This window comes from Temnothorax curvispinosus, unplaced genomic scaffold (genome assembly GCF_003070985.1).
Source record: "Temnothorax curvispinosus isolate PA1 unplaced genomic scaffold, ASM307098v1 QBEX01013556.1, whole genome shotgun sequence".
Taxonomy (NCBI): Eukaryota; Metazoa; Arthropoda; class Insecta; order Hymenoptera; family Formicidae; genus Temnothorax; species Temnothorax curvispinosus.
Window position 1 is genome coordinate 351,235 of NW_020223336.1, and position 14,737 is coordinate 365,971.

At 38.5% G+C, this 14,737-nt stretch overlaps 1 protein-coding gene across 2 annotated transcripts in view; it reads right to left on the bottom strand.

Moving 5' to 3' along the window:
* Positions 1–7,584, bottom strand: part of LOC112463680 — a 123,739-nt gene extending 116,155 nt beyond the window's left edge. The window contains exon 1 of one of the 2 annotated variants that reach the window (XM_025030189.1): positions 7,526–7,584. The gene's annotated coding sequence lies outside the window, so the exon portion shown is untranslated. The remainder of the gene's footprint in view (positions 1–7,525) is intronic. The other variant, XM_025030188.1, reaches the window with a different exon arrangement.
* Positions 7,585–14,737: the final 7,153 nt, after the last annotated feature.

Genomic DNA, 14,737 nt, shown 5'->3' on the forward strand with positions numbered 1-14,737 from the left:
TTTTCAAAAATAACATGAAAAAACTTTGTCGAAGGTAAAAAGAGAGGATAATTATTTTAATTACGAATTTAATTAGGTCCGATTATCTTATTGTATTTTTTTTTTACCGTACTTTTTTGTGGCTCATTGTAGCTCCGCAAAATCTAATTATAAGTCCTTGTATTTACTTCGACATTCTCTATTTCTCTCTTGGAAACGTCGTATAGATGTACATTATCATGGTTGCATGCTGCTACTCAGCATAATGCACAGCTAGAACGACCTCGAGAGAATGCCGAGGTGTGTGTTTACGTCGCCGTGATAACGAGGGCCACGCTTCGGGGGAACGGAGCTTTGATCTCGCATCGTCGATCAAAGAAAACGCGACGACTCGCACTTCGTGCTCTCGCGTTACATAAATGCCTGTAACTCGTTACTTTCCGAAAGATTACTTTTGAGGCGCTACGGTAACGCGATGAAGCCGAACGTCAAATATTAGAGAAAAATTTAATAAACTGTAATTCGCAAGAGAGCGCACAAAATTCGCAATAATGTCGTTAAATCACAAAATCAGCATTTAAAAAAAAGATAATCTAGGATTGTCGTGGTTAGCGGTACAAAGCTTCGGTCGATTTATGCAACGATGTGATTCATTTTAATCAACGAATCGCGCTTTGAGTTTATTGTTAATGCATTACGTTTACAATAATGCTTGATTCCTGTCACACAAGTCGCGTACAATGTAATCCCGCGTAGAAACGCATGTTTCATTGTGCCTGCCATGGCTGCCATCCTTTATGCATCCTATCGCCGATCTGCGCGACGTAGGTATAGACGCGGGCTCACGCTTGCGAGTACCGACGCTGTCGCATCGCAATCGCAAACACCATGCATAACCGGAATCTGCAATAGCGGGATATAGTGACGAGCCTAAACGGTCGATACCGAAGTGAAACCGGGGCGCAATTCGCTTTTGCTTTTCACAGAGAACAATACTTCGGCCGGACCACCGGCGGATGCGACACCTGCGTATAACGCAACTTCGCTCTCAGTAAATCGAGTTCGTCTCGCCAGGTATAAAGTGCCGTTGGATATCACAAGGGGTTTATACGTCAGGGAAAAATAGCCCCTATAACAGGCGAAAACACGCAACTGTCCTTTCTCGATAAACTTCACGATAAACTTCACGATATGTCACAGATTAGCTCGAAATAATAGACTCGTCTTTATCGATCAGGATATCTCTGATATCACATCTCGGAAGCGCAACATTAAAAACTTGGAGGAACTTGTTCATAAATTCTCTAAAAATTTCATTTTACGTAAAATATATATTTTCAATTTTTTTTTAAATTTGTGTTAAAAGATTGCTATAATTAAAAAACATCTATAATCATCTTATAACAAAATTAAAATTTTAGCTGTCTTAATATTTTATAATTTTACGTCTGTATTGCAGATTTTTAAAACTCTTCAATATTCCCGTTTGTCACAAAGGTATGTTTTTGCATTTAATGTTCTTTCCTCGTAAACTCAGGACATTTTGCGGTTGAATTGCGCATTCTTCACACAAAGAAAAAAAAATTGAATCATGTTTGGCGTTAACGGTCAATATTCTCCATGAAAAACGAAACATGTCGATGCACAATATCCTTTAGTATGCATGCATGAGAATTTTTGGGAAACGAACTTTTCCGCCGCAGGAAATACACCTCGGGCACTACAATTTGCACACAATGACTCGAAATAAATTATTCGAAAATAATTTTTCCAATTTTCGTATTACATTATTTAAATTATTGTATGTTGCTTCTACCAATATTTCCTCTCTCTACAATGAATCAAACCGATTTTATTTTATTAAAAAAATATATATACGTATATTTCGCTGCAAAATAAATACTGCAACTAAAACATCGTGCGAATATATAGATGTTGATTAACGAACAGATATTAATTCTCTTCTGAAAAAAAGTATATGCGCAAGGGCAATAATTTATGAGCAAACGTGACAGAATCTATAATGCGATCGACACTACACGCAAGAATCATACATCATTTCCCGGCACAGTAAGAATAGCATCTCGTTTACCTCGTTTACCTCGTCCATGAAAAATCTCTGCGCAAATGTAACGTGACCTCCCTCAGACAGATTTCCCGGCGTCTCCCATTTACAGAGGGATTACTCTTCGCAGTTGCCTGATCGATATTTCCATATTCAGAAATGTCTGTGTGTCCCCGGCTTAACTCGTTCCAACTCCAAAACATTGTCTTTTTTGTCGTTTCGCCGGACTAATCCTTAAATTTATATTCAACGACGGCCCGTCCGATGCCCGAGGGAGTCCGCGAGGATCGGCGTTGCAAAAGGATGCATCGGAATAGGATGATTCCAACAAGGAATAAGTTGATCGATATTCCACCCGCCCTGTACTTCGCGACTGGGATATTTTCTCCCTCCATCTGCTGCTCCTATCGCAGATTTCTGCTTATCCGCCGAAACGACGTTGAATCAGTGACACGTGGCACGCTTTTATCGCCGCTGATTCGGCACACTTCGATGCCATCTACACTTCGATACTATCTATAAGCACTCGCGTGAGCACTCCAACGAGAAATGATGAAGGGTAGTGGAGAAGAGCGATAAAGGGGCGTCATAAATTGCACTTTTCCCTCCTTTTCGCTGTTCAGAGAACAAACCTCATCTACTCTTTTCCGCAATGGAGAATGACTGACAAGAGCGATCAAGTAGCTCCTCGAAACCTCAAACAACGCGCTGGGAAGATGATAAATTTTGAGCGCAGAAACATATCTTTTACAGAGTTCTCCAATTTTATGTTCCAAGTTTTCGTTTCGGCTCTTAATATGAATTATTTATCTTGAAAGCGATATGTAAGATTCCATGAAGAAATTCTATCGTAAAAATATTTTCAATAGATGACCGTTTTATATCGTCAAAATAAGCTACATCGTTCTCGGTGCTCCATGATCGCTTGTTTGGAGGGGAGGAATTCGAAGAGGAGATGCTTCCGAGAGACATTACGTTATCCTTATTTACCCAACTGCTCATCTATCAATAAAGTCATCCAACCGACTGTGACGACATAAAATTTTCCAGCCAATATTTGTCCGCGATTTTGCGTATTGATATGGAGAGCCAGCGATGCATCACGAAAATATCGAGTCAATATTGGCAGGTTATTGCGATACTGATCCGCTATATACACCATATTGCCGCGTACGTCGTCATTATTGTCGTCGTCCTCGTCGTGGTCATCGTCGTCAGTAGCAATAACAACAGCAGCGTCTTTTATTATCCGTATTGTCTCGAACAATATAAATGACCGACCTTTAAAAATAGCCCGTGTACGAGTTATAGTGATTGCGCCATCGGCGGAAATGCACGACTTGCATTGGAGGCAGATAGACGCGGATCAAAATAGCGATAAGCCGAACGGATCGCGAGCGAATGGACAGAGTCACTGTTTCATCCATTTTGAGGATATAAAGTCCATCCGGCGCAACATTTTGATCTTGTTTACGGTTTTACCCGACACACACACACACACACACTCTCTCTCTCTCTCTCTCTCTCTCTCTCTCTCTCTCTCTCTCTCTGCGATACAACGATACGTAAAAATTTACGGTTCGATTTCGTCGTCGAATCACGATTATGTTGGTTCTAATTCCGCTAATTGTCAGTAACGAAACGCCTAATTTTAAAGTCACATCGTGTTATTTTCAAAGATAACATCATTAAAACTTTTTGATATAAAAATATTTCTATTAATTTTCAACTGTTGCGATGAAGCAAGAGAAATATTTATGTGATAAACGAAATATAGAATAAAATTTACTTGTTTTTTTTTTATTTTCTAATATTTTTGCGCGAAATATTTTTTATCCATTGTTGCAGTAAATTTAAAAAAAATAAAGAAAAATAAAATGGATGATCGTTGATTCCTCAACTTCTGTTAAGATAAATTATATCATGTATATTTATTGAGGCACTTATACGGCAAATTGATCAATCGTTACGATATAGTAGTTAAAAATTAATCATTAACATTAAAGGCAATAATACGCAATTTTAATATGAAATTAAAACAAATATTGATCAAGCGATTAATTATTAAATCTCCAAATAGCAGTTTGAAACGCAGCAGTTCATGATTTTGCAATGAGGCGCTAAAGTTCATCGAAATAATGGACAAGGACACTTGAATGATCTTTTGTAAAATCCTAGTGAGAGTGCGTTAGTACGTCGTATTATTAGCTTAACCCTCGCATAAAGCTCCCCTGCGTCAATGAATTTTCGCCGAACAATTATTATCGGTAATCCATATCGTGTATTTTGTGTACAGACGCATATTATAGCTACCTGCCGCAATATTCCGTGATATTCTATCCGGGCTGATATACGCGTGTAATCAATTGTTCGTTACAGAAGGTGGATTCAGAATTAGCAATCGCCCTATGGTCAATCGTGTATGTTTTAACCTCCAATTATTATGATAATGCCGAAACCGATCCCAACGTAGATATTTTATATCGGTATTAAAAGCTTTTTTGCTTACTGTTTTTTTTCCAATTTCTTCCCCTCCCGTTTCACATGTGGAACCTACTTTTATCTACTCGCCATGAAGGCGAATTATTAAAAGCAATTAACACAAAATACAACGCCATTTCTTTGTTACGGTCAGTTTGATTCGCAAAACGTAATTACTTTGCTCCAACTATAATAGTTGAGAGTTAATTACATAATTACATAATTACAGTTACAGATGTATTATTATATATCTGCGAAATTTTAGATATTTTACATATGTGTAATAATATAGATGTTTTACGTGTGGGCTATGTGCAGATTATATATATTTGATATATTTAAACAGGATATATTTCTTTTTTTTTAGGATAACTATAACGACCGCATACATAAGTAAGATTTGGTGCTTAGATATTTACCGTGTGATTCACATCTAGATATACATACTCAGGGAAACAACGTATCATGAAGGGGGTTCAAGCTTTCGATTTTTATATCTATAGGGTGTCCCAAAAACCAGATGTTTTTTAATAGGTTTTGAATTAATTATTAATTATTGAAAATATCGAATTCTTAATTTTGAGCTTGAAAATATATAACTCTTTGATTAAGTTTTAAAATAAAAATTATATTAAAAACTATATATTTTTAGTGATCATTTTAGGTATGTTTTATTTTAACAGAATTTTAATTTCAGATTTCGAAAAGTAAACGGTAACTATTGTGGTGAGCGATAACTTTCTCGATATTCTTGCTTCAAAAGAATCGAATCCCCTTTTTTTGCAAAACCAAGGAGTTGATGCGTCAGACATCCGACGGTTTTGGGACACTCTGTATAATATTTTGCACATAATGCATGAAGATGTTCTTATGAATTTTAACAGATTGTGTATGTACATAGATAGATCTTATGAATTTTCTAACGGAAGTAGGACTCGTGGTAGGCGGGTCAAACCGCTGTTTCTTCTGCAGCGAAAAAGAAAGGGATATCCAATATATCGTCGCGTAACATAATCGCACGCTCGTCTTAACTTCGTTTCCTTGATAGTCCGGAACTTCCGACAATTGTAACCGCACCTGCCGAATCGGAAATCCTTATTTCTTCACTATCGATAAACGACGCGATACTATCACTACAGCGCAACAATATATCCACGATAATCCTGGATGACCACCATAGTTGACCAAATCATTCGCGTGACACAATCCTGTGGAACGTAATATGTGCATACCGAAGTGAAAATTATTTCAGTCTCGTTTTATTCAATTTTTTCACGCTAAATTTGATAAATGCATTTTTTGAAATACATTTTATTATTTTTTTTATCTAAATTGCAATTCCTTGTGTAAGTTTTCCAATACTTGAGATCAGCGTAATTTATATTCACATATTCTATTTATCTTTATCTATCTAATAAAAATTTCAAAACTAAGCTAATTAGAAAGCTAAAAAAATTTTTAATCTTTACTTATATTTTTTGGACTTGATGGCGTATATTTTTCGTGATACAATATTTTTCTTCTCTTCTTTTAGCACATTTTTAGAAATTAAAATATGTAAAGTGTTGCAAGAATATAAATTGAATATTTCTATTGCGTTTTTAAATCATTTTTGGAGGAACGACGAACAGACGAGCCGTGTGGCAAACCTGTCGAATGTAGATAACTGTGTTTCTAATATAAAGCTAGTTTACGAACGTTATCCGAGTTTGAAAATATTTCCACGAAGACTTTATTACTAACTTTGCCTGTGAGTTTAGCTTACCGGATAACGGCACGATCAATAACATCTTAAGATCTACAAACTCCACGTACATCCATCGTCGTGATTTAGAAAGATACTTCCCGACTGATATTTTTCGAATGAGATTTACTCGAAAGAAGATTTACTTTCTTTAAATCTTCAAAATTGTTTCTGTTTTTTTAAGCAATAAATTATGCAAAATTTCGCGTAGCATCTTCTAATTTAGCAAACAATTGCATTTTTAATTTCGCGAAATTTAAGAAAGAAGTGTAAGAAGATTAATAAGCCTTATAAAAAGAATAAGTTGATTTAACGTATTATAACGAACAAGGTAAAAGAAAAAAGGTGCGAGATAAATATATTTAGTTTTTTCTTTATTCTTTATTCTTCATAATTGATTTTATTGATTTGAAACACATTCTTTATAGAGATATAATAATGATATTAAGTAGAAAAGGTGAGTAAATGTAACTTACGCGAAACTTAAGAATCATCTCTTATATACGATGCTATATAAATGATACGAGGGTGTTTTTACTTTTTACACAGCACTCAATTGTAAGACCGCTTCAGCGATCAAGAAAACTATTCGCCGCCGATAAAAACCTGCAGCAGCAGCAAGTCCTGAATGAAGAAAATGAAGCTTTACGACTCGCACGTTATTCGCTACTCTAATCTCATTCTCTAAAGTTATCTCTCCTTTAAAGTCATTTCTGCTCTACAATGGCAAATAACGTGAAACTGTTTCACACAATATCACGCGACTCAGTGTAAACTCGCAGATTATTCCGGTTAGATTTACAGCGGTAAATCTGGACCAAGGAAATGAAAAGCTTTATAACGCGCACATTACCCTCGCTCTAAGGTCGCTTTCTACAATCGTCTCCGTTATTCCGACAACCGTAAACGACCACGAAGCGCATTTCATCCGGATGTTTTCCGGTCCGGCGCGTACCAAACGGAACGGCGAAAAACTTGGCCGGCGCGTACCACGAGATCCCCTTCGCGGACACTGGGGTATACGGGAGATATAATCTCGCGACGATGAATATAAGAGTAAAAGACGCGAGGTAGAGGGGAAGAGAGACGAAGAAAACGAGAAAAAGGGTAACGGTGAGGTGAAACGAGAGAGGATAAAGAGATATATAAGCCGCCGGAAAGCCACCGTAAGAGACGGCGAGAGATAAAAGAGGAACGGAGAAAGAGAGATAGCGAAAGAATGAGCGAGAGATCAGCGAGTGTGCAAATTTACTCACGATTGTGTGATACGTTTTGGCGGTGCGGCAGGACTGTCGTCGCCGAGGGTGGAAAAGCACGTCGGATCCCCCGCGAAAGAGATCCCTCACTCCTATCCCGGTCTCCTCATCGCGCAGACGTGCTTTTCCATCCCCTCTGCGTTTACGTGTATACACGGCTGGAGAGCGGACGCGGGGGTTGAACGTGGGCTGCACGACGGGAGCGAATGGAGGGAGGGTGGTCGGAGGCCGACGAAGGGATGAGGCTCTTCTCAGGACTGATAGGTGGACGTGGCGGCTGGGAAAACGAAGTGAAGAGATCGCCTCTTGCAACGGCATTACGTGATATGTACAATTAAATGTTTTGCGTATAGACAAAAAACTGTTTCTTTCAACCGCGGGTAAAAGCAGTCAATTTATTTTCATTTAGGGAAAATTTCGAACGAAAGGGTCCATTTCAAGGAGATTTTTAATTGAATTGCAATGCGAGTATTAATTAGGATTACATCTTAAAATTATGGATACATCTTCTAATTATATTTATGGATATTTCCATTTCCTTATAACTCTTGAAGGTTTAGAAATTTGTTTTGTTTGAAAATATATCTTAAACATAAAGTAAATTCTTTATGATAGCACAAACTAGTGGAAAAAAAAACTATTACGTGCATCCGCATACGATGAAATTCTAGCAGTGCATCTCGTTGATTGGAAAGAATTGTACGGCTCTGTGTGCGCTTATCATGATTTTCAGTGATTGAAACATAAACATGTTGTGATGCATAGACATGTTTTGATCGTATTTTGCCATACGGATTTATGTGCATTGTTCACATAGAGTTAGAAATTATGTCGCTGCAACGAACCCTCGAAGAGGTCTACCCTATTTTAATATAATGATAACGCTATAGAAAATATTTCACGCCCGATCGTCTCGTGTGGGCTGTGCGTCATATTTCATTAATCTCTTTCTCTCGTATTTAGCCATAATAAGCGAAAAAGGAATTCACTTTAACTTCCCGCATATCAAAAAGAGAATTCCGCCGGGATACGGGGTTAATATCGCGCAAAGTAAGCAAATATTTGATCATTAATTGTACAACGATATCGCATTTGCCGAACGATATTGCATCCGCTGTCTATGTCTATATTGCGCACGATATTTCATCTGAAATATACCAAGTGTTACGTCGACAATTAATTGTATGACCTAGTACCCGTATTTACATTTGCTTTTTTTTTTTCATTTATTTCGACGCGCACAGTTCAAAAGGACACGGAATTATTGCAGTCTGATGGTAGTTTCCTTAACATAATCACGTAGAAAATGTAATTTATATTATCATATTATTCATATAATATTTTTGTGAATAAAAAAAGATATATGTAGAATATACGGTTATATCCTCTTCTCATTTACAAAAATAATATGAGCGTATGATAATATAATATAAATTATATTACATTAGTGAAAATTATATATATTTTTATAAATTATATATATTTAAGAGGAAGCTTCAATTTTAATGACATTACATATTCTTTGACGAACTAGGAGCCTATTAGCCTATTACACGAAGCCATAAAGGCGAGATTTATTATAATTTCTTTATTAAGATTATGTATCTTAGTAATTGGACGAATACATCGAAGACATAAAAAGTCTATCCGATCTTTGATCACAAAGTTTTACTTCTTATATTCTTGTTATCGAAAAAAAAATTAGGTCCATGTTGGTCAAAGAAGCCATCTAAAATGAGAATCGAAAGTTCCGAAGCGTTTTATATCTTCCGAGACGCTTATTCGAAAATTAGCAATGATATAGATGTCAAAGTTTCGATTGACTGAAGAAAACCTTTGAAATCGAGTTTCGGTCCAATATGTCGAGGGTGTTTCGAATTCGAAGGGGTCGCGTGACCTTCATCGCGAGATGAAATTCTTAATCACTTGATCGAGACAATATGTGGTAGTCACATGAAGCGAGCTCATCAGGTAACTGTCTTCCGTCGAGAAAACGGATCCTGTAACAGCAGCCTCTGAGATACCTCTTTGAAAATTTCGGCTAATTCCCGCCGTTCATGGCATGCCAAAAACTTAATTGCGCTACGGGCGCCGGGAACGGCAACCCTCTAATATAATTGAGATGCCAAGAAATGTTAGAAGCTTCATTTTTCAATCCTTACGGTATTAATGAACTTTGTTACCCATCGGTGAAATATTTTGTAGAATAGCTGTTACGAATAGCTGTTATTCAATAACGTACGTCGGTGGTGCGTCAGGAAAGTTTTTAATTACATTAGTTACGTGTCGTCGTTTTCAACATTTTCCTGTTAAATTTAATTAATCTGATAAATTTCGCATTTGTGCAGGCTCGGCTATCGCGTTGTTGCGTCTTCGAAATGCGACGCGTTCCCTCGACAAAGTGGCAGTATCTGATAAAACAAGAAAGCGTCATGAAGTTAGTAACAGATTCATTTTGCTACACACGAGCTCGTTTACGGTAAATCTAACGCGATAATTTACAGGAGACAAAATCGACCGTTTTCTCAGCCGCTTCTCTGTAAGAGAATACAACGTCGAAAGATCGTATACAAGGAAAGAAAATAATGACGGGCATTATTCAGAGAGATGCCCGCGCTCCAAAGAGCTGCCTCAAAACTGACTTTTCAATATCCACAAATGATGCTCTCGATCTTCAATGTCGGAAAAATAATAAGAAGCTTTGCGTTATAGATGATTACTTATATTACATTCCTCCGCTTCTAATTGCTCATAAATTGCTTCGCAATAACGCGCAACTACTACTTCCTTAAAATATTACATAAAATATTACAATATTAATAATCGAAACATAATACCAATAATATAAGAAAAATGAAACCTTTTATAGCTGCAATTGATTACAGCCAGAAACGCATACGCTTCAATTCTATTTGTTCGTTGCTATAATCGTCGAGAAAAGTAGAATTCTCTGCAATTTGATAATTAAAAAATTTGTCAAATATATAAGCTTAATTTTCTTTGCTTCTGTAGACAAAAATATAAACGAGTAAGACATTTCTGCGAAGAAATTTTGGCGGTTGAACAATCTTGATCATTCGTAGTACGACAAGGAATTAGACAGAAAATGAAAATGCAGACAGTTATCGTATATTTTAAGAGCACGTATTCTCGTCCTGAGATATTCATCTCTATAAAGCGCAACGTCGAGAAAGGACCATTGTCTTGATTAAGTTCCTGATGACACCCTGCCGAGGGAATCGTCGTCGTTTATCGATGATATTCCCTGGAGAATATCCGCGTTTCCATTTACGAGATACTGTCATGGTAAATCTCTAACACTTTAATTAATTAATGCCTGCAAACTATGCAGATATTTCTACAATCTTCTTCGAGATATTCATAATAATAATATCCTCTCCGCAGGGACGTATCTTGTAATTGCAATTTTTTTGTTTACTCAAAATATGATGAACATAAATTATCCTTGCAGACGTACTTTCTATAACTCTAATATACAAATTGCTCTTCACAGAATAACAGAAATTCTCTCTCTCAAGGACAGAATGCGTCTTGTGAAATATGACAAAGTGGTCTAGTTTTATAACTTATGCATAATTAAGTATCTTCGGGATAAATGTGAAGAAATTAAATTGCTGAGTAGCGTATTTGGTCGAGTTAACTTCGACGTAACTCTAGAGCATTTAATCTTTGTTTCCAAGACGCGGGCGTAAACATTTGCTCATTTGCCAAATATACAGCGGTACGAATGGTAGCTCTCTGGCGCGATTTCGTTTGTATAGACTGCGCGCGATGAATCAAACTTTTAGCATCGTGCTAAAAGGTACTAAAACGTTACAGGCCGACAGGCTGCGCGTTCCGTAATGGATGAGATAAGTCTGTAGTATACTAGCAGCGCATCTAGACGCCGGAAAAAAAGGGGGAAAAAAGGTTGAAAAAACGCGACAAGGTTAAAGACGAATTTATACGGTGAACTCCTGGTCAACCGGAGCAAAAGAAAAGAAGCGACTTGCGTGTACCGTAAAATTGATCATCCACGTTGAATGATGGAAGAAGTAAAGCCACCTTTCTTTTTTAGCCTGATTCAAGATTCGAGATTCTCTTAATCAATTATACAATTACAGGCATGATTAAAGTTATAAATATGAAAGAACTAAAGTGTTGCGTTCGACGCAAAAGAAGGTTTTATCATTCCGACTTCAAGTTTGTCAAAAAATATTTACATGGATTCACCGCAGGAGCGAAGAAAAATCAATTTTAATATCCGCCATATTTTTATCTGTGCTCATAAATGCATGCACATCTCTTTCTATTTCTCTCTTTCGAAATACTGTACTCTCGCTAAATCTGACCGGATTACGTTTCGTTTCGTCATGGGAAATCCACGACGTGTTTTGCAACGTTTGCCGGCGCTCATTAAGCTGCGACGCATCAATTATGCATCGTGTCCCTTACACGCGGCTATAACCCTGGAAAAATCGTCTAATTAAAAAGTTGCGACGACGAGGTGCGTCCGCTCGTGAATCTTTCATGTCCGCGCGAGAGACTCGCTCGTCCATTAGGACGCCGCCGACGTTCCACCTGCTCCCGAAAGGCGGAAGAACGAAAAAGAGGAAGCTAAAGCCAGCTGGCAGGCAAGGTGAGAGGACAAAAGCGCAACCGATTGAAATACAGTCTTCTCAGATCCGACTATAGACATTCGTGCACCCTGAAGCACTGCATCAAGACCGAAAAAGAAGCAGAAAAGATCTGCATGTAAATTAGTAATCAGAAAGTATTATCATAGTAAGATTAATATTGATATTCTCGAATTAGTTATCGCGATTGCTTTCAACATTATTGTAATCGACACGCAATGTGTTACTGTAATAAACAGATTACGAGTGCGTAAGTGTGATTCATCAATAATATCCCGAGATAAATGTAGATTTAATTCATTCACGGCCACGTATAGCGTTAAACTATAGAATAAAAGACTGCCTTCCCCCTCCCCCCCCCCCCCAATTTCATCTGCTCCATTTATCTCTGAAGACTGGGGACACTTTGAGTGCCATATATTTTTTCGAAAAAGAGCCATATGCGCGACGGAATTGCCCCATATGTCCCAAAAACTGATATCGAAGATACAGAACGGTGATATGACAAAGTTTTGGCGAAACAGTATGCCCGATTGATACAACCCCAGGAGACGTGTACCGTAAACGCGCTTGCAGCCGGCCCTGCATCTGCAGTTCGCGTTCGTCCGGCAGCGAGCGGGATAAACGAGCGGAAAGCGCAACGGGAGCAAGCGAGATCGATCGTTCGCGAGGGGCGCGAAGCTTCGAACTTGGTTGCCTTGGTTCCTTTTTCACTCAGCGTAGCTCACGTCTATTCGTCTTGCCATCTCTGCAAATACGAGAAGTCACGCGGTGTTTCTCCGGGGGAGCGCGTTGCCAGTCCGTTGGCAGGCTTCGAGGGATGACGAAGGATTTGACGGCGAAGAAAAACGCAAAAAAAGAAGAACAGACAGAGATAGAGAGAGAGAGAGAGAGAGAGAGAGAGAAGAAGAAGAGACGGCTACAGTCTCTCAGGTAACGATTGGTTCGCTTCGTAAGTTCATGGGGTATTTTAATAAGGAAACTTATTCATATCCCCTGCACGGCGCAAGCGCCGAAAAGCCACCTGTAGCCCCAGCCTCCAATCAATACATTACATACACACGGAAAGAGAGGCGATATCGTGGAGATCTGCCTGCCTGCTTGCCTGGCCTGCCTACTTGTCTGCCTATCTCCCTGCCTGCAAAATGGAAATTGGAATAGACATGAAAGACAGAGAGAACGAGAAAGAGAGGGAGAAAGGGGAAAAGAAAAGAGCGAAAGAGGGAGAGAGGAAGAGAGAGAGAGAAAAATAGAGGAAAGAAGTCGAGACCTCTACTCTGCCTGCGTCGGCCAGAAGTCGCCTGTTGCTGCCGCCGCCGATGTTATATGCAACTCCGTTACCGCCGACCGCTGCGTTCTGATTTTAGACGATTGCTCGCTTCGAGCAACGAGTATCCGCGCAGCCACGATCGATATCACTTTCGCTATGCGAGAGTTCGCTGGGTTAAATACGCAATTTTGCCCGTCGGGGACGCGGGCAAAGCGCAGCGCAACGTTTTTCACATTTCGTCGTCGTATTTCGTCATGGAGAGTATACACACGGAGTAGCGCGCCGCCAGATTAATCCCAGATTGTTCTGGACGATTTGTTTGTTATTAGCAAAACTGCGTTGATGCTTTATCGGCTTTAAAAAGTAGTCAAAAGTAAAATTATTACGTCTCAATTCAAATGTCAGATTCATAATAAATTGTAAATTTTGTATAAACCTCAATGATACCACAAAGATTACAGTGTAATAATACATCATATGTGGTGTATTTTATATATTATTATTTAATATATCATATGTGTATTTTATATATTAGTTACGTACTATTATATGTGCAGTATTTTACTCTTAATATTACAATATCGTACAGGCTGGCGAGTTTTTCGCTCGAAAATTGACTTTATTTCACCGTGTGTTGCAAGCAGCTTCTTTGCGCTGCAACTTCTTTGTAGGCCGCTAAAGCGCCGACCGTGCCCTCTTTCTTACACCCAAGCGCCGCGAGCATGATTGCAGGCACTTCGTTGAGGCCACTTGTTACGCGGTAAGAGGATCTTCGACCCTCATTCCGCCACGATGTTCCCTGAAGAAACTACATAAAATCGCTCTTCTTATACGGCGGCCGACTTAACTTCGACATCTTCACGGCCGCAAATACGAACCGGATTTATTATTTAACTTTGGGACCCGCGTCGATCATCTCGATCGCAAAACTTTGTCATTAAAATTACGCCCATTCCCACCAGTCACCCAGTTGCCCCTGACAGCCCGTGTTCTGCGTCCTGCGATCGTAATTTTCGTGGTACCGTAAAGGTTTATAAAAAATTTATCCACGTGTTTCTAAATTTTTTATGAATTTGTAGCCAACCAGCGGCAGATAAATAATTGAACGCGGATATTTGCAAACACAAATACTCGTCGGAATTAATTATATAAATAATTCTGCGTACATAAAGATTATATATAGGCACTTTAGAGAGGCGATTTCGAGGAGATGTATGAAAATGATCGAGCAATCCCTTTACAACTGCAACCGTATCAAATATTGCAAGAAGTACAAAAACAAAATAAAAAGGTGGGAAATAATAA